The sequence below is a fragment of the Cinclus cinclus genome, chromosome 2 (genome assembly GCF_963662255.1).
Source record: "Cinclus cinclus chromosome 2, bCinCin1.1, whole genome shotgun sequence".
Taxonomy (NCBI): domain Eukaryota; kingdom Metazoa; phylum Chordata; class Aves; order Passeriformes; family Cinclidae; genus Cinclus; species Cinclus cinclus.
In genome coordinates this window covers 8286494-8308240 of record NC_085047.1, presented here as the reverse complement: position 1 = coordinate 8308240, position 21747 = coordinate 8286494, and positions in this window count along the sequence as shown.

Genomic DNA, 21747 nt, shown 5'->3' with positions numbered 1-21747 from the left:
ATAAGTAGTACTTGATCTTGATCTTGATCTATCTTGATCTAAAGTGCTTGATTATACTTGATATAGTAGTACTAGGTCAATTAGTTCATAGTTACTGACTTGAGAATCCTTTGTGATTTTGCATTGATAATAATTTCCACCCCATGACAATCTTGTGCTTCGTTCTGGAATAGTTGTTTGTAATAACGTGTACTAGGAAAGAGATAAAATGCCTTGAAAAAGCTTCTGTTTTCCTTTTTAGTATGTTAGCAGGTGTGCTCAGTTAAAATAAAGGGAGAGCTGTAAAGGAACTTATTCGGTGCAGGTGGCTGGAATAGCTGCAGGTCAGGCTCTGGGTGAGAGAAAAGAGGCTGTGACCTGCCAACCCTTTTCAGGGGACAGAAGGACGTTGAGAGGCAGGCAGAAGCTGACTACCCCCAAACTTAGACTCTCATAGACTGTGAGGGTATAAAAGCCCAGAGTTTGCTTTGTTCAGGGTCCCTTTTCAGTGTCACTGAGCTCAGGTGCGGTGGGTGTGACTGCCAGAGTGCATCCTGCATGGTTGGATAGGGAAGTTTCCTTAATATAAAAAAGAAAAGATAAAAATCCTTTGACTATATTATTTCTTACCTTTTACTCACCCAGTTTCACTTATTCATCCAGCCTACATAGGGGCTCAAGCCCCAACCCTTCAAAATTTGATTTATTTTTTATCTCATTTAGAGGTTGTCATAGAGTTGAAATGTGTTAGTTCCAAATAACAGTTCCAGAAATGCACAAAACAGGACATATCAATTCAGTTCCTCTCTAATAGACAAATAAAATACTCAAAAGTTTGTGATGTGTTTGAAATGTGAAAGGCTGAACATGCTGGAAATAAATCAAATTATTTTAAATATTCCTATTGTTCTGGTTCCCCAGTTTTTTTCTGATCCTTTTCATTTAGTCTTGTTAGGCATGAATGAGAATTCTTACAATACCATAGAATTTTATCTCACTAAAGAAGTGCTTTTCCCCTTCATTGATAAACTCTGTCCAAAGTAATACTTTCAAACTTTTCCTCAAATGGAACAGCAACCCCATTTCAATGACATATAGAGGTTTTTTTTTCCAGTTTTTTCTCCTTTCTATCATCTCCACAACCTTTCATGCCACACTCATTAGCTGGAGTCACAGACCCAAGACAAGTAATTGAAGAAATGCAGGGGGTCAGGATGTGCCTATGGAACGCGAAGAAGTCAGTCTACTAGGTGCAAATTTGCTTAAGCAACAAGGTCAGCAGATCTGATTTTTTTCCTGGGTTTTGGGGTTTGAGATTTTTGTTATTGTTTTTTTGGGTGTTTTTGCTTGGCACTTTATTTTCTCTTTGGATGTTTTGTCTGAGTTTCAGACTTTCTTTTCCTCTGGATTTCTACACAGGCTTGAGTTAGTTCCAGAAATCTCAATCCAGTATTCAACAGGCATGTAAAGATCATATGGCTGTGCATGTGCAGATCAGGATTTTGCTCTTGTGCAGTGGCTCTAATCTATCTGGGAAACCATAAAAAAATTGCACAGGTATCACACAGCTGGCTTGCACATGAGCTACAACCCCAATGTGTTCGGAATGGATCAGCTAGTGCATTAGCACATTGAATTCAGTGAAAACAAAATAAGGAAAATATCAATTATATTCCTTCTTTTCCCTCAGTGGATAAAACTCATATATTCAGTTTCCACTAAAAGATCTTTACCTGCAGTCTTGTGATGGAAAGGAAGGCAGAGAGCTACCCTTTCCTCTAGTCTGCTATATTTGTTAACTGTGTATTTCTAATGGAAGTAGAGCTGCAGAGAGATGACACTTGCCTAAAACGAGTATTCCCCCCCCCCCCAAGACTATGGAATGATACCATTAATCTAAAGGGATGAAGCCTATTATATCCAATGAAAGAGCTTTACTTTTCAACAGAAAGCTGAAACTTGCACCCTGCACAGTTCCCCCCAGCACTGCTGTGTGCTGCATAGTTTACTCTGCCACTTACTCCAGTGAGCAGGATATTCACTTGAGAATTATGTTAAAACTACAAGTTGCAGGGGATTCTAGTTTATGTTTCCTGTGAGCACTTTTGCTACAGAACAAACCAGTGTCAGCTGGAGAAATTGATGTTGGCTGGATGAGAGTAGCTGGGATGTCAGTGGCTGAGGGAGCAACCTCAAACAGGGATGGGAAAAGAGGCTTGTTTAAAACCCCTCAGGCAAAAGGTAAAAGCTACTTTCACTACCAGGGCAGGTGTGGAGAGGCCACAGTCATTTTTTGCCTCTCTTGAGCTTTAGATTTCAGATAGAGAGAAGGAAATGAAAGACATTAGGAATTTCCCTCAGAAAAGGTCTAAAATTACTCTTTTCTATGTAGAAAAAAAAAACAAAACAAAAGAACAAAACCCCAAACTGGATTTTTTTGTTTAGGAGAAGAAGAAGAGGTAAATTCTATTTATATGAAACCATACTGGAATGTTTTTCCAGTGTCTGAATTCAGCTGCCACCCAATGAGACTTTGGACTAAAGAAACCACGTGGAAACCGAACATGAAATCTAGTTCGTTCCATTTGCAGCTGGGATGGAATGGAATATTGAAGCTTTGACTTCTTTTAGGGCACAGCCACAAATGTTTCAAAACAGCTACTGATGCTTGATGAGAATAGAACATATACCTGACTAAATAATGAAGAAGGGTGTAAATCTGACAAACTGTAAGCTATTGCTATGAGCGTGACAAACAGAACTATAAAGTAATGGGAGAGCAAATCCAATAAAATGAAAAAGCTGTTCTTACTGGTGCTGAATGTGACAGGCATAAGGCCTATGAGAAGGCTGTGTATGGTTTCAAAAATCTTAAACTAGGGACTTTTAAGTACTGGAAATCCCCCTTTGTGAGTCAAGTTGTTTGGCTGCAAGAAAAGTGGTTTAAAATGCCTTCTACCATTCATAGATGGTGATATGAAGGCAGACCCCTGGTAACTCAGCCCAGTCTCACTGCCTCAAACCAGGAGTCTGATTCTCAGCTGAACTTCCTAGCCTTGCTTATGCCAGCTCAAACTTGCAGAAGTAATTTTACATCAGCATCAATAGCTACACAAACTTTCCCCGCGGCATATCTCAGATGTGTCAGCTCACTTTGTGAGGGATAAAAAAAAAATCAACAGAAACAAACCAAAATTCAATCAAATAAATGAAGTATGTTTACATGGTGGTCAGAAAGAGTTCATTTCAGAGCTGAATTTCATGCCTCTTCAGGCAAGAGGAAACAAATTGTAATTGGGAAGCCACTTGTTGGCCAAACCAAGCTTCTTTTGAAGCCTGACCATCTGCAGCAAAAGTAGAGATCTGGAACAAAGTAAATTTTAGAATGTGGAAGAAAGCCAATAGACAATCAATTAGACAGTCTGTCCCATAAAATATGTGCTTTAATTTAATTTTAAGAAAGCAGCATGTGTGTTTTTGGCAGTGGCAATTTGCCCATATGCATTTGTTAGCATTTGGGTGCCACCAAAGCAACTTGAAAAGTTTGGGCTGCTTGCTAATACTTCAGCAAATTTCTCTCCCTCTCACTGAACCTTCATTTTTGAAAGATAAGATTTAAGTTGTCCTCCTTCTCTTCAGTTTGGAAAGATGCATGACATTTGGCTTCAAGATATGGACACGTATCGGAAAAAATATGGTGGATGTAAGGATGCGACTTCAAGTAATTTCATTTATTTCTTAACAGAGAAAATACCTTTTTGGGAGGGAGCTGAAAAGGAATCTAACAAAGGAACATATCTTTCTCACCCTATTGAGGATTTTTGCCCTTTTCAAATTTTGGGTAATTCAGAGGAAAAATATTCCAACTAGACCTGCCAGAGTAAATTTTCTAAAACTGTTAAGTTACAACCAGTCTTGCTGCACTCATATGTATTCTCTGACATTGTGCTTATAGGGACAGTGGCATAGAGTTTTATCTGCAATATTATTTTCTGGCACTTGTGACAAACTATAAACTAAAGGACTGAATTTTTAAATGGAGATATTTCTCGTTATTAATCTAGCGGAAGTAGGATTCTGCTGTTGTAAACTAGCAGTAAACTTACTCTCAAACCATATTTCCAGTAGCTGTCATTTTGCTGCAGATGTAAATTCAAAGAGATATATGTTTCTCTCATCCCAGTGCTACTGCTGAATTAAAATATCAGCAATAACTATGAACTAAATGGGCCTCATCAACACTTTTTACAGCAGTTGAGATATCATTTTATCTTTTTTGCTTACAAACAGCAATAAATATAGTCATGTCTATAGATCTTTATTATCGGTAAGATTTATCAAGCAGCATTTAAGCTCCTGGCCTTGCACAAAAGGAAGAACAAAAAAAAAAAAAACAAACAATTATGGATTCCCTACATGCAGTTTCTATAACACTACCAACATATTTAAGATGTTGGAGTTCTGCTTTTGAACAAGGTATATATCCAGCTATGCTTCTGTTCATTGGCAGGAGTATGTCTGAGGACAAATTCAGCAGTGAGTACCACATTACACATTTTCCTAGTTCCAAAAATCCTAAAGGATGCTGTTTACCTCACTACCTGAAAGCTGCCTTCATCCATCACACATACATGTGGCCTTCCAGTACCTGAAGGGAGCCTACAAGAAAGATGGAGGGAGGCTATTTACAAGGGGTGACAGGGCAGTGGATTCAAACTGAGAAAGCAGAATTAGATTAGCCATTAATAAAAAAATTATTACCATGAGGGTGGTGAGGCACTGGAACAGGGAAGAAGCTGTGGCTGCTCCATCCCTGGCAGTGTTCAAGGCTGGGTTAGATGGGGCTCTGAGCATCCCAGTATGGATGTGGTTATCTGTGCCCATAGCTGGGATGCTGGGGCTAGATGACCTTTAATGTCCTTTCCAACCCAAACCATTCCATGATTGCAGGATTCTATGCATGCATCTTTTCAGATTAGATGCCAGACTACTGTGAAGTGGTCTATCCTTAAGCAGGAGTAAGCAAGGTTCCCCATCTAGGTTTTTTTGTGGCTAGAAAGAGAAAACAGAATTTGAAGGGCTCAGTTCTAAGCTGGGATGTGCTTAGACTTCAGGTCTCTTCTAAAGAAGACAAGAAGAAATTTCAGTGAATTCATCCCAAGAGGAGGGCGCTCATTGAATGGCACAGTGCAGAGTTGTTACCTCAGAGCTGCCTCCAGCTGATGAGACAGCACATGAGCTGCACTGGAGCAGAGGCTGTAGAACAACTGTCTGAGCATGGATGCACTCTTCAGATCATAGGAACAAAAAAGGAGTTTCAGCATCACTGTAGTACTTTTGAGAAACCAAATTGATAATTAACAAATTATTAAAGGGTGAAAAAAAGCACTCCAAATCAAAATTTAAACACGTAGCCCATCATTATATTTTATTTCCCTCTTTCCCTACTTCCCCACCATCATGGGGAATTTAGTCACACACGCCCAGAAGTCTGGGAGCATTAAATTGAAGATCTACCTGCATGAAAAAAAAAATAAATAAATAAAAAATAAAATTAAAGCCTGTCACCTGGACGAAGTAACTCCTCAAAAAGAGCAGTGCTTTTCAAAAAGGCAGAACTTTGGCTGAAGGTTGTTTTCCCAGATATAGCACAGTCCTGCATATTTTAGTGGAGCATGACAAGTAACTGAAGGCAGAGTCTGATCATTAATTTGGGATTAGAACCACTTTATTTCTACATTTAAGCATTTTATTCAGTGTTTCCTGTCCAAAACATTATACCAGGCCAAATGAAATTGGTTTCAGATTGATTTAGTTAAAGTGGTGTGAAACTCCCATGTAGACACTCTTAAATTGTTTTAAACCTGAAACATCAGCCTAGGTTAAATTGATTCCTCACAAGATTAAGTAAAATCAATATATCATCCATTTTAAACCTGTTTAGGGGTATCCACTAAGTAAATTAGTTTAAAAACCCAATAATTTAACATCACATACTGAGACTACTGTTTATCATGATAATCACTATTGTTTTCTTGTTTCCTTTGAAGCTGGTAACTCAGATCTTGTACCCAATCTGGCACAGCGGGTGTGCTGGCATTGAGGCACTCCTGGGTACAATCACAGGGATTTCAACACTAGAACAGTGCAAATCTGCATGAAAGTGTGGCCTTACTTCGAATTAACAGTCCTAAATAAATTGCCAAATTGCCAGAATTTGGGATTTTCTGTTCATAAATGCTAAACTTCAGTTTTTCATTTAAAAAGGTCCATTTAGACCAAACACTCTTTTCAAATGGGAACAGTAAAAGCGTTGCCTGGGGAAAAGGAGGTTCAGGGGAGACCTTGTTGCTCTCTACAAGTACCTGAAAGGAGATTGTAGACAAGTAGAATTGGTCTTTTCTCTCAAGTTAGCAGAAACAGCATGAGAGGAAACTGCCTCAAGCTGCACCAAGGGAGGTTTAGGTTGGACAAATTCTTGACAAAATTATTTTTAAATTTTTATCCTTAAGGTTCTAATCCATATATGGTGAAATGACGAAGGGAAAAAAAACGTGATACAAGAATTAAGATGAAGACTTCAGATCTTAATGGATTAAAATAAACTACAAAATTAGGAAAAGTAAAAATATCACCAATAAAGTGCCTCATACACAGAGATAATGAAATTATAACTGAGTAGCTGACACACAGCTTCAAACAGAGTAGCAGCTTCCCAGTGAGGTGCAGGAAAACACGCTGCTTCTTTTAGTTGATCCTCAAGGTCTCAGTCCTTGGCAAGTACAAAGCCACACCTCCCCAGACAGCTCCTGTGGAAAGGAGCCATGTGAGTATGACAGCTCCACTAAAGAAAGAGAAAATATCTTTCTGGGTACCATGTTACAGCCAATATGTGGCACAAGCTTGAGAAGGGGAAAAGTAATTAATTTCTTATGATAAAATCTAAATTTGGTTTTACTATGAGATAGGTTGTGATCTAGTCGATCTAATTTTTAAAATACCACTGTAAATGAGTTATATCTTACCTATTTAATACATTTGCAATCAAGAAGCCCTTTGAAGATATACATCTGTAATTTTCAGTATTAAATTAAGAAGCTCTTGTCTTTGATAGCCACCTAATACATGAAGGATAGTGAATACTTTTCCAAGTTTTATTCCAGTAAAACCTACCAGTCACCAAGCAATTCATACCATCAAAGATTTCTTTTATGCTAAGATTTAAAAATTACCAGAAACTTTATGGAAAATGGCAGAATATTAAAATAGGAGGAGGAAAACATGATTTCCCAGTTAAACAAACCTGTACTTCTTGCAAACATTATGCAGACTTTGCATTAAGATGTCTCCTGTCCTAGCACAGTATGATTGATAAAAATGATTGAGGGTCCAGACAGAAGAGCATAGAGTGAAAAAACATTGGGGCGGGGGACAGGCAGAGGGCAGGAATCCTTTCAGATTGACCTTTAGCTGATAAATTGGTGATGTCCTCATTAGCAGCACCCCTGCTGCTTGCCCTCAATAAAAGATAATGTCCTGTTGTTAACACTATTCCCGTTTGTGTGATTTAATGCTGCTATTACAGTGCAGATTCCATTTAAATGGATTAAGGTTTAAAGGAAGACAAAATATTTTTGGGTCTGCAGTGTTTGTCTCTGAAGCAAGAGGTTCACTTTCATTGCCTGTGACTGGAAATTGGCAGGCTATAGCGGGACTGACCAGATCACATTAGAGCCAAGGTTTTCACAAGGTATTACCCATACGAAACCCAATTTGGTTAGTATGCTCTTGGCAATATTTCACAGGCAGTTAGTCTGCTTATGATAAACTTTTAAATACACAGTTACCCACATCATCATCCTCGCTCAGGAAAAAAAAGAAAAAACAACAAAAAACCAAAAAACGGCACTTTACTAGAATTCTAGTAATATGCTAGTATGCAAAATTTGTGAAATTCAGAATGTAGCAAGATAATGAATCAGATTAACTACTACAGGCAACAGATACATGATGTTAAAAATACAGAAAGATATATCATGACTGATCTATGACTTGACTGGGTAAGTCTTTTGTTGCTTTCTGAAGAATTGTTTTAAACAAAGAAGCTTAAGCCTTTCAGTTTGCTCCCTGGATATGCTTACATTTCAATACTCTACCTTGGGAGTCAGTTTGTATTTTCAAGACAAATAGCTGAAGTTCTACAGAACAAAGATGTTTAGCAATCTCTCTCATCAATTGTAATTATAGAGTTATTTCAAATACACACTGAGATCCATTATAGGATCTTTTATTAGCAATTGCTCTTAACATAACAAAATATTTTGTGTTGGTTGAAATCTCCGAATAAATAATGTAGGAGGTATCATGACACAACAGAAAATAATGTTGTCACAGGAAAGAGCAGATGATCTTAAAAATATGATCTATTATTTCCATTTTTTTTTTTCCTTTTCACTTGTATTTATGATCCACTACAATGCTCCACTCAGCTTTGATCAAATGCACACCAGCTGGAACCATCCCAAAAGCAGCCTTCCATTGCAGGGGTGTTTCTACACATAAAAAAAAAAAAAAAAAGTATTTCCATACATGAAAATAAATATGAAAATATTTTTGCTTCCAGACAGGTGAAAGAAAATGGACATTGTCCTGATCTGGTGAGACCCAGTAGCATGGTCTGTGAGGACACCAGTCATCAGTGGGATCCTTTGGAACTGCTGGGGCCTGGGACCACCTGTGGGAATTGCACTGGGGGCAGGCAGGAGGCAGATTTCCTCTTTTCACTGCCTGGAGGTGGGAAAATGGAGTAGGGGTTGAAGCAGCACAACTCCACCCTCTTGCCTCCCTCTTTAGAGCAGGAAGGTGCACAGACAGCAGCAGCAGCCACCCAGAATGTACAGAGCTGAGAGACCAGATAAACCAGCTCCAGAATTTGGTTGTCCACGGGCTCTTCAAATCCCAAACCTCTCAAATGGGAGATTCCCATTCCTCTCAGCTTTCTGCATCTTCCAAAGGAAAGATCAAGTGATCTCCACTTTCTCTTCAGGCTTGTTTTCTGCAGCTTTTTGAGCTCTCAGTCCCCCAGGTAATCAGCTCTCACATGTGTCATTTCTCTTGCACTATGCTAAACAGGACTTTAATTAAAAGGTTTGCTGTTTCATCCTGGACTTTTTTCAGGAAAAAAAAAATCACATAATTGCAAGAAGCAGCTGCCACTCTACAGAAAGATATGCGAGCAACAGAAGGGCTGACTTGAATAACAATATCCAGAAGACTTGAATAATGTGAAATTATTCAAAGCAACTTGCAATTGGAACTTGTTTCCTTTGAGAAATTTGGTTGGAGGGGTGGGGGTGAGGGAGGGTGCCCCCAGCATAAATTAGTTTAAATTATACCTGTTCTTCCTTCTCTTGGTTTGTATCTGACAGTAGGAAAAGATCCATCTCTGTTATCCTGGCAAAAGCACAACCTGGATTTGTTGTCCCAAGTATGGGCTGTTTCGCCTGGTATGCAAGAAGCCAATCCACAATTTGTATTTCAAGTCTGTGTTGAGCTGGGTGCTAGGTGGTAAATCCACACTTCTAGCACAGCCTCAGTGTGCCAGCTGCTTGTTTTTGTACACTTCCAACAGGGAAGGATCAAAGTTTCCCGTATATACAACAAGCTAAACCTCTAAGGAATGGTTACAGCTTCCTTTGTTTCCATTTCATTATACTGGTTATGAAAACCCTCAAGTATTTTGCTGTGCATCCTCTATGGCGAGGAGTTTATGTGATGTGGGGGATTCTACAGGTGGGGATTTCACTGTGTTAATGACTAAATTTTAGCACAAAGTTCAAGTAAAACTCTTCTTTGGCTCTCCCAGCAGCTTGTTATGGTCTTACCTCCTTTCTTGATTGGATTTATGATGCTTCCTATTATTGCTTTTCAAGTCTTGGCTCCTAGTTCCTACTTGCAGAAATAAAGCATGTTATATATTGCAACAGATTTGCCAGAAGCTTTTCACAAGATTTTACAGGATTCCTACTCTCATATCCAGAGTTTCTGGAACTTTGTGAAACTCCATTTTGCCACTTTCTTGGAATTATCATTCCCACATTAAATGGTCCAGCACTGCCACTACATGTAGTATAAATTTGTCAGGAGAAATGGCTGTCCCTTGGTGATGCAAACCTGAAACTCAGAATCTGCACAGTTTTAATTATTTAGAGTCATCACTGAATAGTCCTGGGTTAGTTTTGCAATTGTTTTTATGAACTTTAAATATACTTATATGAGGACAGAATTTTGTCTTTTTGTATTGGATTTTTTAAAAATATTGCTTTATGGTCATCACAGCTCTTACAGTGACATATTCGCTGTCATGTGGATTTACAAGTAAAGACAGAAATATTTCTGCTTGTGACATCCACCCTTAAGGGGGAAGGGAACACCCAAGATTCATAAATTCTCATGGTTGAAAGGAAAGGCAAAAGTAGGAGGGTTCACAAAAAAAATCACAAAATTTTATTAGTAAATTGCATATTGGGCATGAAAATTGATAAGCTAGTTACTGGCCTACTCCATAAGCACATGGCAGTGGATTTGGATAAAAGGCAAGAAAGAAATGAAAAGATTAATGAGAGAGAGATTTTTTTTATCCCTCCTCCTAAAATTAAATATCACTGTTTGATAAGATGCCCTTTGAAGACATAATTCAGTGGATTAAAGATGCACTTACAATTATTCATTTATATACACATGATTTCTTTTTCACTCTATTTAACAGCAGGAGGTTACTTTATAATTTTATGTACTTAGCAGGAATGAAAAAAAAAACTCTTTATATTAATAATAGAATTAGTTCTACCATCCTGTTCCTGTAGTTACCATTGCTATTTCTGATTTAAAAAAATAAATTTTAAAATGCAAATGTTTGAAAGTTAACATAGAAGTAACACAATTGTATGGACAGAAGAATTGAAATGCAATATAAATGTCAAATGCTATCAAAAATTAGAAGTTTTTAAAGGCTTTGTAAAACAAGTTTTCAGTGTTAACCTAAATCTTAAGGGAATAATTTAGGGGTGGATTTTTTTTTTTTAAATTTATGAATATTATCATTAATGCTAATTTTGGAATATTGCATTAAAAATCAACTAGTGTCAGTTAAATCAATAATAATTTCTATCACTAGCCTTTTCAGGAAGTGTTACTGTCTTCAGCATATTCAGGAGTTAAAGAAGGCCTAAACATTTTATGATGATCAGAGGTATGTCCTGGCTCTGCAGAAACCACTGGCAACACTCCCACTTCCTCTAACTGTGTTTTGCTTTATTTCCCCAATTATTATGGTGCTGGCAGTTTCTCACTGAAAGTATTACTCTTTTTTTCAAGAAGAGTTGGATGTAATCTAGACTATTCCTAATATTTGGTTAACACTGTCATCTACACACACTGAAAATCTAATAAGACTAGAGCACAATGCAGAATTATGAGTTGGGAACACAGCATCGGGGCCACTGAAAGTCTTCAAATACTGTGATGTACTTTTTTGTCCATCTGCTTTTTTAAAAATAATGTCAGATAATTTGGAGATTGAGAGCACAGTGGCTGTTTTTACTGCTAAGTTACATAGAAAAGTAGTGAGGGAAGGCAAAGTCATTCCTACTGACATCTGACACCGTGCCCCCAGATGATTATAGCATGTCCTTGTCACTGCCTGCACGCAGAACAAGACAGAACAACAAAACCATCTGCAAAACCATCTCAACAGAGCAAAATAGTAACAAAAAACCAAATTCCCACAAGCTAACAAAACCCCAAACCAAACCAACAATAAATCCCACATCAAAAAGCAACTCCCATCCAAAAAGTAAATAATTCTTTCAGATCTCTTCTCCCTCAACCACTTTGCCAGTAAATGGCCACATAATTAGCATCTTAATTTCAACAAGCCAGGTTGTTTGCAATGGGTAGAGTAAATCATAAACATTTTCGTTTTCAGGCAATTGTTCTCATTTTAGAACGCAGGCTTTTTTTTTTCTTTCTTCTCCTCCAACTATTTTCTGCTGCTATGCAAGCTGAATTATGCAACTTAGTTGTGTTTTTTTTGTTGTTGTTGTTGTTTGTTTTAGGTTTGTTTTGTTTTGTTTTTTAATAAATTGGGGGTATGGAAGTTAGTGTTGGATTCTTTTCGACCTTCCTCTGTGAATAAATATCTGGAAGCCTTTCTGGATTTCTCCAGTGGCATTAGCCTACTAGATTTTTTTGTGAAGGATCTTTTAAAAATCAGTTTTACATTCATGCATGTATTTCATAGGCAATACGTGGAAAAACAGAAGTGTAATAAAGCTGAAAAACAGAAAGCTTAGTCTTTGGACTAAGAAAAAATAAAGTGGAAAAGTGGAAAGGTCTTCTAAGATGTAGACAAGTGCAAGTAAGTAAGAGTAGAGCAAGAAGGAACAAATATTTTTAGAGATGTAAAGGTGCTTGATTCTTCTTTCTTTCACGTTAGTCTTGAAGGTTTAATTCTGAAGTGTTTTAAAGGCCACAACACTGAAGGTAAAAGCAGCAATCCACATGCAGGTTTTTCCTAGCACTTGTAGTGAAAGTCTAACCTGTGACTCACACAGGCTTGTGAACACTTATGGAAAACCCCTCTCCAGTGAGCAGCTCCTGAGGGAGAATTAGTCATTTCACACAGCACTAATGATAGCTTGCCAGTGTTAAATTAATGGCATCCTTGGGGAAAAAGGTAATAACATTTTTTCTTATTAACCTAACTGGCTGCAGGACTCTGCTCTAGTTCTGTTCAAATTCATCAGCAAAACCATTTTTTGTACATTGCCTTGAGTTGGAAATTTTGATTCTCAGAGCTGAGAGGGTAAAAGGCAGTTTCTGGTGCTGGTTTCTGTAATTACAAACTACATTTATTCTCCTAAGATACAGCTTAAATATAAAATACAATGATATTCCATCAATCCTCAAAATAAATTTTTCCATCAACAAATCATTCACTTAGCCTTTTTAAGTTAATCATTCATGTCCATTATGAAAGACTGTAGAAACCTAAGGTGAGTTAGGAAACTGAAACAAAGGAGTATCTATAGGTTAGAACAACACAGTTCTCCAGGTAAAGACTCTGTAGGCTTATTCATTTAATATGCACTGATTTATCATCCATGGAGAACAGTACATTGCCACAAAAGATTGAGTCCTATGAGAAGAAACTGAATTGAACAAAAAAGAAAATTAAAGCGTGGACATTTTCTTTTAGAAAACCTTGTTTATTATACAGTACTATGTTACATGTGTATTCTTAGGAAGGAGTCGGAAAAATGTTTCCGGGAAATTCTGTGCAATATGATGTCAAAATTCAGTGGAGTTAAAAGAAGTTTATACTACCAGAAAAGCACCTAGGATTTCCAGAATAAAGGACACATTTAATCTTGCTTCCTCTAAAGCATCTCTGTAGTGCAGTTCTTTATCACTACCAACTGAATTTTGACTTGTTACTAATAAACTTGCCTCAAGTGTTGAAGTTTGTTATCTGATGCATTCTGAAATTGTTGCATCATATGGAACATGAATTTCACCAAGCAGCAATGCTACATGCCAGACAAGGGAAGTGAAGGTGAGTTTTATACAAGAGTTCAGTCCTACTTATTTTTCTCCTGAGGATGGATCCTCTGGGCCAGATCCTGACTCTTTTTATTTGCATTTGAGAATGTAAGACTTTGCCTATGTGAAGGTGAAATCAGAAGCCTCAGCAGTCAGCCCACTTGTTTCAGTAATTGCTGTAATTGAACTAAGATGAGAAGTGCTTGGTCCCCACTTAAAAGCTGAGGGAAAATTTACTTTGGTGAATTGCAGCACCACTACTCAGGCTGCAATTTGATGATAAGAGTGTCATGAGGGTAGGAGTGTCAGCTCTGTAGAGCAACATCAACTGTGAGAACAGAAATTAGACTAGAATGGTATTGCAAACTAACTTTGGATAGGTGCATTTAGAAAATTAATTCTCTTATTAAGCTAATTCTCTGCTAAAGCACCTTGCATTTTTCTTTATATGTCAATACAAGTCACTTCACATCCTATTACCCATGAGAACTTTAGAAAACTCCATTTAAAATTCATGGGAGACTATTATCTAATGATTCATTTCATTAATAACTCATCTCCCTCGTTTCTAGGCCACAAGCACTCCAGAGCTCTGCAAGCTTATGCCAGTTGTTCATACGAACATTTTAATTGCCTCATTTTGGTAAATGTGGAAGGCTGGATCAGTCTATGAAATGCATGACAGTAGTGCCAGAGAAAGCTTTGAGCACATAAAAAGGGAATCCACATGTAATGATAATGTAGGATTGCTCTTTCTGCTGTCCACAGGAAAGGAACCTTTCATCAAAATCATCTCACTTTTAAAATATATAGTAGGAAAACTAGCAACAAAAAATTTATAGCTACTACTATGAGAAAATAAGAGCCAATAACTATTTTAAGGATGATTAAAAAAAAGTCAGCTAAAGAAAAACTGAATAAAACCTTAGCCAGAAATTCTCAAATACTTCTAAAAGCAGAGCTTTTAAATGTGTCAGGAGCTGGGTACTAATTACAACTGTTCTGATTTAAATCTCATGTGAAGAGTTGATACACCATGGTCACTGCACACTCTTAGTGCTTTCAGCGAGACAGCTCCAAGGGTTTAACGATGCCTTCTCCTGCAGATGGATAATAAAACACACTCTGTTCTTCAGACCCTCCTCAGGGACTTCTGCAGGAGTGGCTCCCAGCTGCTGAACTGCTTGGGGTCTGCAAACACTTCCTACCTGGTTGAGATCAAGGTAAGGACATTGCTTTATTAGCGGATATTTTAATTAAGCCAGACTTAGCTGTGTGTTTCACATCTGAATTAACACTAAAACTGGGATTAATGGAACAATTTATACTGTCCTTTCTACATCAAAGGTAGTTCTCCAGCTTTCTCTGCCAGGAAACACAATATTCAATTTTTTTTTAAAAGATACAGGTACAGAAAGCAAAGTTCAGTCATACTGAGACAACCTCATTTTTGAACTTCCAGTGGTAGCTGGATGTAGAATTGCTTTCCCCCTGCACACGCACACTTAAAGGAACCCCAGTCTCTTTTGAGCTCCTCCAGGGACTGCTGCAGCACCTTTAACATCTCATAACCCCCAGTTTGCCAAGCTGCCAGAAGAACAGAGAGATCTGGTGGCACCCAATAGATGCTCAAATACAGGTGAGGAACACAGAGCTGGTACACAAACCCTCCTTTCCATCCCTGTACTCATTTTAAAGAGGTGACAAGATCCATTTGATGCTTCATCCATTGAAGCTTTGTATCTTAGAGGCCGATTGGAGAAGGAGTGCTATGATTTTTTTCAAGTGGGCGCCATTCAGGTTTTCACTGGCGTTGAACTGAGCCTCCAGCACTTTGTGTTTGGTCGGGAGCTGGATGTGCCCTGCATACTTTTCCTCCTGTCTCATTCCACGAGTTTCTGCAGAAGATTATCCAACTAATAAGAAAGTTGTTTTTCTAGGAAAAGCAGTTGTGACATTTCAGTTCTGAAAACAGCCTGAATAAAAATACTTAGGTGGTAAATGCCTCTGAATAACCTGGAAACAGCATGAGGAGCATTCAGTCCCATCTTACATATTTAATTGAAGCATCTCATAGTGGTTTGGACCCTTACAGTAGTTCAAAAATGAGCTAAACCCAAGGAATTACTGTATTTCTAAACTAATCATTTTAAAGTAGACAGCCTCATAACCAGAGGAAAGTCATTAAGTTGAAAATGCATGCTGAGCTGCAAAGAGCATTATTTATTCCTTGATATATTACCAGAAAAAAATTATTTTGCTTATTAAAGCACAGCATTGTAGAATATTCAATTAACTCTACATCCATAGAAATTAATTTTCTACTGATATTGACTGTTCAGAGGCTTTCCCAAATATATTTATTTAAAGGATTTTATATTAATAAATGAAACAACCACCAACCCTGTCACCCCTCCCTGCAAAAAAAAAAAAAAAACAAAACCACAAAAACTAAAACAAAGCACAAATGTTAATTCTATATTTTTTAAAGCAATACAGCCTTTGTTAGGTTCCTCCAATTCTCACAAAGAAAATAGAAAGTATTGGTTTCTAGTAATACTTTACAGAAACTGGTAGACTTTAACAGTAGGATTTTATTATTTATTGTTTTTTCATTAATTAATTAAGTTTAAAACCAAGTGATATAGGTAAAAAAAAAGAGAAAAAAAAAGAAAAAAACATTTATTCTGGCTTCCATATTTCTCATCTCAGATATATTCTTCTAAGAAATTAATCCTAGGAGTCCCAGTACAATGTTGCCTTAACTGAAACTGTTGAAATATGAATAAAAATCTTTCCGTTATCATCTGCAGGAAAGAAGAAAATTTCTTTAATTTTTCACCCCATTATTGAGGTGTGTACATCTGTTAAATGAAAATAACACTAAAAGTCACAAGTAGCAGGTGTGTATTTCTTGGAAAATTATTATCAATTACAAAATTACACGTGAGTTTAATACTTTCCCTAAATCCAGGAAGTATTGTTCACTAAAGCCTTCCATGTAGGAAGAAACATTTGCAATCTCCTTCAAGTCCCAATGAACATTTGAGATCTTTGAAAATACTTTTAAATACCTTAGAAACCATATGATTCAAAAGATATGAATTAGTTTGGGGGTTGTTCTTCCAATTTTTGAAAACTTGTTTCCAAATCTTAATCAAAGACCTAAGATGTTATTTCATTAGAATTGAGGTTTTTTTCCTTCTCTTGAAGAGTTTATCTGAATCCAAAGCTCAGTTATGTGGGGTTTACAAATTCAATTGCAGCATTGAATGATGTAACCTTCCTTCAGACTAAAGTGCCCGTATAAGCTGCAAGGTAACTATATATATTTTCAGATATATATATTTTGAAATAAAATAAATTAAAGAAATGAAGTGTCAGAAACCCAAACCCAAGCATTTAAACTTTATTTAAAAATATTACATTTGAGTTATTTTACATTTCTCTTTGAACAAAACCCTGCCTAGCTTTGCCATCAAAGATGGCAAGAAAACTACGTAAGTGAATCCAAATGGTAATTTAGAAACTTGGCATTTCAGGGATTAGTTTTGATACAGTATATGAAGAAAAAAAGAGAATAAATACGTAGCTTTGTTTTAGAAAGTTGACATGGACTTGTAGAGGTGAATTTTCTACAAGCAATCCCTGCATCAATTGTCAGTCACCTGGATAGGTATTGTTATTCATAAACAGTAATCACAAACAATAAATTATCTGAAGCTTGAACAACAGGAATTGGGGAAAATATTTATATAAAAGACTACATTTTTATTTTCATGGGGCAGAAGCTAAAGTCTGACTTTCTTTTTGAATATAAGATTAAAACCTTAAGTGGCAAATAGACATGCAAATTGTAACACAATGCACTAAACAATTTCAAAAAGCATCTAAACTCTTCAGAATAAGTTTTAACTGGTGAAGTTGTTCCCTGCTAAACAAAGTAAAATTTTACCATCAGTTCCAGCATTACCTGGTCATGTGCTATGGTAGAATTTGTACTGAGATGCTCACTGGATATTACGCGAGGGAGGAAAACTCAGGGTCCACCTTTCAAGTTTCAGCAGCCAACAGAATTATAAAAATTGCAAGTTTTCCTGTATCTCACCTACCCTGGTTTGTTTACTGTATCGCATTTCTTCAGAGCTCACCTCTGGAGCTGATAAGGATTAAGCAATAAGGGTGAAAAATCCTTGGACTCAGATAAAAAAACATTTAGTGTCACACTGAGCACACCTCATCTATTAAATGTGTATAACTCAAACAATATTTTTCTATCCATGCTCACTTCTGTCTAATTAAAGAAAATCTCACTTTGTTCAAGTTCAGTGAATAAGAACTTAGAATTGTTTGCTTGTTTGAAGTCCCAAGCTACCACAGGTACGCAACAAATCCCATGATTGAATTGTGTTGGATAGCAAAAACTAATCACAAGATTCTGCCTCATTTTATTGTCAGTGTTAATAAAGGGCACGGGGAAGAGCAAACTAAAGAAAGATAGTAAAAAAAACCTCAGAAAACATAAAGGGCTTGTGTACAACCCTTCATTACCATTTGCAATAGACCTTCAAATGTCGGTGTTACCCAGGACTTTATAGCTAAGGATGAGACAGATAAGAAAGCAAAAAGATCTTAACACAATAGAATTTAATATTGTGATAGTGTGTGTGTGTTTACATGTTGTAAAGAGCTTGGAGAAAATCTAACAGAGATGACAAAATGGCTGGTTTCTACTGAGAAATAGGTACTGCTGTTCCCCATCAAATGTGACAGAAGATATTCATGTTATTTGTGCAAGGTGTAGAGAGGAGCTTTATGGGGTTAACGGAGACAGAGCGAATGAAAGCAACTAAGAAAATTAGATTTCACTGCTCTACAGAGGTTGTATGGAAAGGAAACATTACTTCCCTACAAACAGGTAGTGCAACCATGTCCCACAGTTGTAAAATCTACACTTATTTATTTGGAGTGAAGAGTCTTCAAATCACCAGCTGGTTTAAAAGATGCTGTAAAAGCTGCCTATGATAAAACATTTTTCTTCAGTTTCCCAAGCTGCAGAATAAGCAGCCAGCAAAAGCTGTAACAGAATAAAAAGTATTCCAAATAAACATTCCTCTCCTCTCCTCTCCTCTCCTCTCCTCTCCTCTCCTCTCCTCTCCTCTCCTCTCCTCTCCTCTCCTCTCCTCTCCTCTCCTCTCCTCTCCTCTCCTCTCCTCTCCTCTCCTCTCCTCTCCTCTCCTCTCCTCTCCTCTCCTCTCCTCTCCTCTCCTCTCCTCTCCTCTCCTCTCCTCTCCTCTCCTCTCCTCTCCTCTCCTCTCCTCTCCTCTCCTCTGTAAAAGGTGTATAAATATAATTTCAGGTATGTCACTATCAAAAAAAATATTTTGGAAACCCTTCTGTCAGCTCTGTGCTAGGGCTGGTGTTCATTGTTTGGGGTTATAAATATCTGCTCAGATTTCATCATGGAGGAGGTAAGTTAATTTATCAATAAATAAGAGGAAAACAAATAAACCTTTACTCCTTCCATAGGAAGTGAATAGTAAATTTACTGAACACCAGAGTTATAGAAAATATAATAAAAATGAAAGAAAACAAATTAATATAATATGTATTGCAATTCTAGACAAGCCCTGAAGAGAATAGGTAATTATTTTCATATTGTGTAGCTGATGTGGAGAATTTCAAATGCAATTGTTTATTTATTAGTTATTTGCAAGATCAAGGAAATGCAACTTCATCTGGTTTAGGAAGAAAATCTACTTTCATTATCAGGCTTTTCTTTTTGTGAATTTTTTCTAACATCATGCATATTTATATTCATCATATTTGTACTGATGTCTTTATTTGTAAGGGAGAGTAATGGAATTTTTGAATGCATTCTCATCTCATATGTTGAATACAACATGTTTAAATTGTTGTGCTTTTAAAGAATATCTTATTATGCACATTAATTTTAATAATGTCTTCATGCAAAACCCACTTAAATTTATTATAAATTTTAAAAATAACAAAACTTATTCAAAGCTAAAAAGGTTAAAGCTGTTCTTGAAAGAGCAATTATTATTAGTTTCAAACATATGATTTCCATCACAAGATTAAACCTATGCAAAAGACCTGAAAACATACATCAGCTGCCAATAAATAGCAAATCAATCAAAAAACAATGTAAGTGATGAAGCTGTAAAAAAAAAATCCAAAACAAGAGAATGTGGATGCCACTTTGTCTAACTCATTCAAAAAAAAAAAAAAATCTTAAATGGAAGAACTTTTGCATGTACTTTTGCTGTAACTGGAGAGGTTTGACTATAAGAACCCTGTGCTCAGTAACAGCTTTGAGATGAGACAGTGCTTTAATGCTCTCTTAATATATTTGCTTAAGAGAAACACCATAATGGGATCTGAAATAATCAGTATAAAAAAAAAATAGATATTCTTAGGGAAGCACAAAACCAACTGTCCAAGAACATATTTCAAGGGGCTAAAAGACTTGTCCACACTGAAATCTCCTAAGGAGTGTGAAGGTGCATTATGTAGTGTGAGGGAGAATTGATTTTCCTTTTTGTAGCTGTCTAACAGAGAAGGCCAGCCATTTAATTTGTTACCATAAAGTCAATAAGCCCTGGTTTTGAACCAAGAGTAATGCTGGAGAATACACAAACAGCTGCAGAGGAATGAGACAGCAGGGAGAATGTTTCTGGTGAAAAAATTCTACTTTAAATATAATAATGTACTTTTAATTGTAATTTATTTTTTATTTGTTTGTTTGCTTGTTTGTTTGTTTTTAAAACAAAGGCTCATGGTGGTAGTAGCTCTGGTGGCTTCAAAAAGGTTCCATCAAGCCCTTGCTATATTCTTATTTCATACCCAAAGAAGCAGAATATTGATAGGAATTTGCTAGACATTGTGCTAAGCAGTCTTGTTTAGGCATTCAATTAAGATTTCCTGTTCCTACTAAAATTGTGAGACTTTTAGACAAGTAGAAAATTGTTGAAATGGTGCATACAATTGCTGAAGTAAAGAGGAAGCAGGAAGACATTAATCCCCCACCTAAGGGCAAAATTAGTAAAAAAATGAGAAAACTAAAATTGTGTGTATTCAAGTGCAATAAGTAAAATATAAGTTTGGAGTTTATTTTAAATGGCCCAAGTGAAATTAAGTAGTCTGATCAGAAAGAGTGCTACCAGGGCTCACATGGGCTTAAAATAACTCTCAAAGAAGAACAAAGTAAGCTTTATCTTTTCATTCAAGAGTTCCTAATCAGTGCTAGGACAGGTTGTTTTGCAATAGCATGAAGACAGAAGATTAGAATTGAATGGTGTTTTATATTTATAAAACCCAAACCCTGCTATAAGCATTTGTAAAGCTGCTAAATTGATAAGGAATTACCTCAAGAGTCCCAAGGATGCAGAGATTGCAAAAGAGTTGTGGTTTTTTTTCCTTAAGGAAAGAAAAAATGCCCAGACTTGCCCTAATGACACTAATTAGCAGATCTCTTTTAAAACCAGGGGGTAAAAAAACAAGAGTGCTTTGTATTGTTTACACAATAGCTGTGGAAAGACCAATGAAGAATCCAATATATGGTCTTCTGACAAAGAAAATTAATGATTAGCAGCAGTTACTATTGATGACACCCACTGCCTGCCTGGGCAACCACAGGCACAATTATTTGACCCTTTGGTTTTATAATGCTGTCTTCTCTTGCCTCTTTTTCCTCATCAACCTTTTTCTTCTGAGTCAAAGAGCAGAAAATATTGTATACAGTGTGTTGGCACAAAAGAAATTAGCTAAAAAGTCCCAATTATGAGAGGTTTTCCATTGATCCTCAGACATCAGAGATTAACTACAAGGTTCATAGGTCATTTCAATCCCTTCCAAATGTGTCATGGCTTTAATCCTCTCCTCCAGTGTCCCAAGGAGGGTGAGGGATGTGTAATGATATAGCAAGGGATTAGCTTGTTGCTCAGCTTATGCCTCAAATTGTACGATTGAATTCACAGTGTCACAGGCTGGGTCAGCAATAATTAGCAGTATTTTCCTAGTGCTCACTAACAAAAAAGAAAAAAATGGTTCTTAGAGCATTGCCCTCATGGAGGCACAAAGGGCATGTGCTCTGGTTATGTGTGCATTTGGTGACAGGTCATATGGACTGCAGACAGCAGAGGTTTT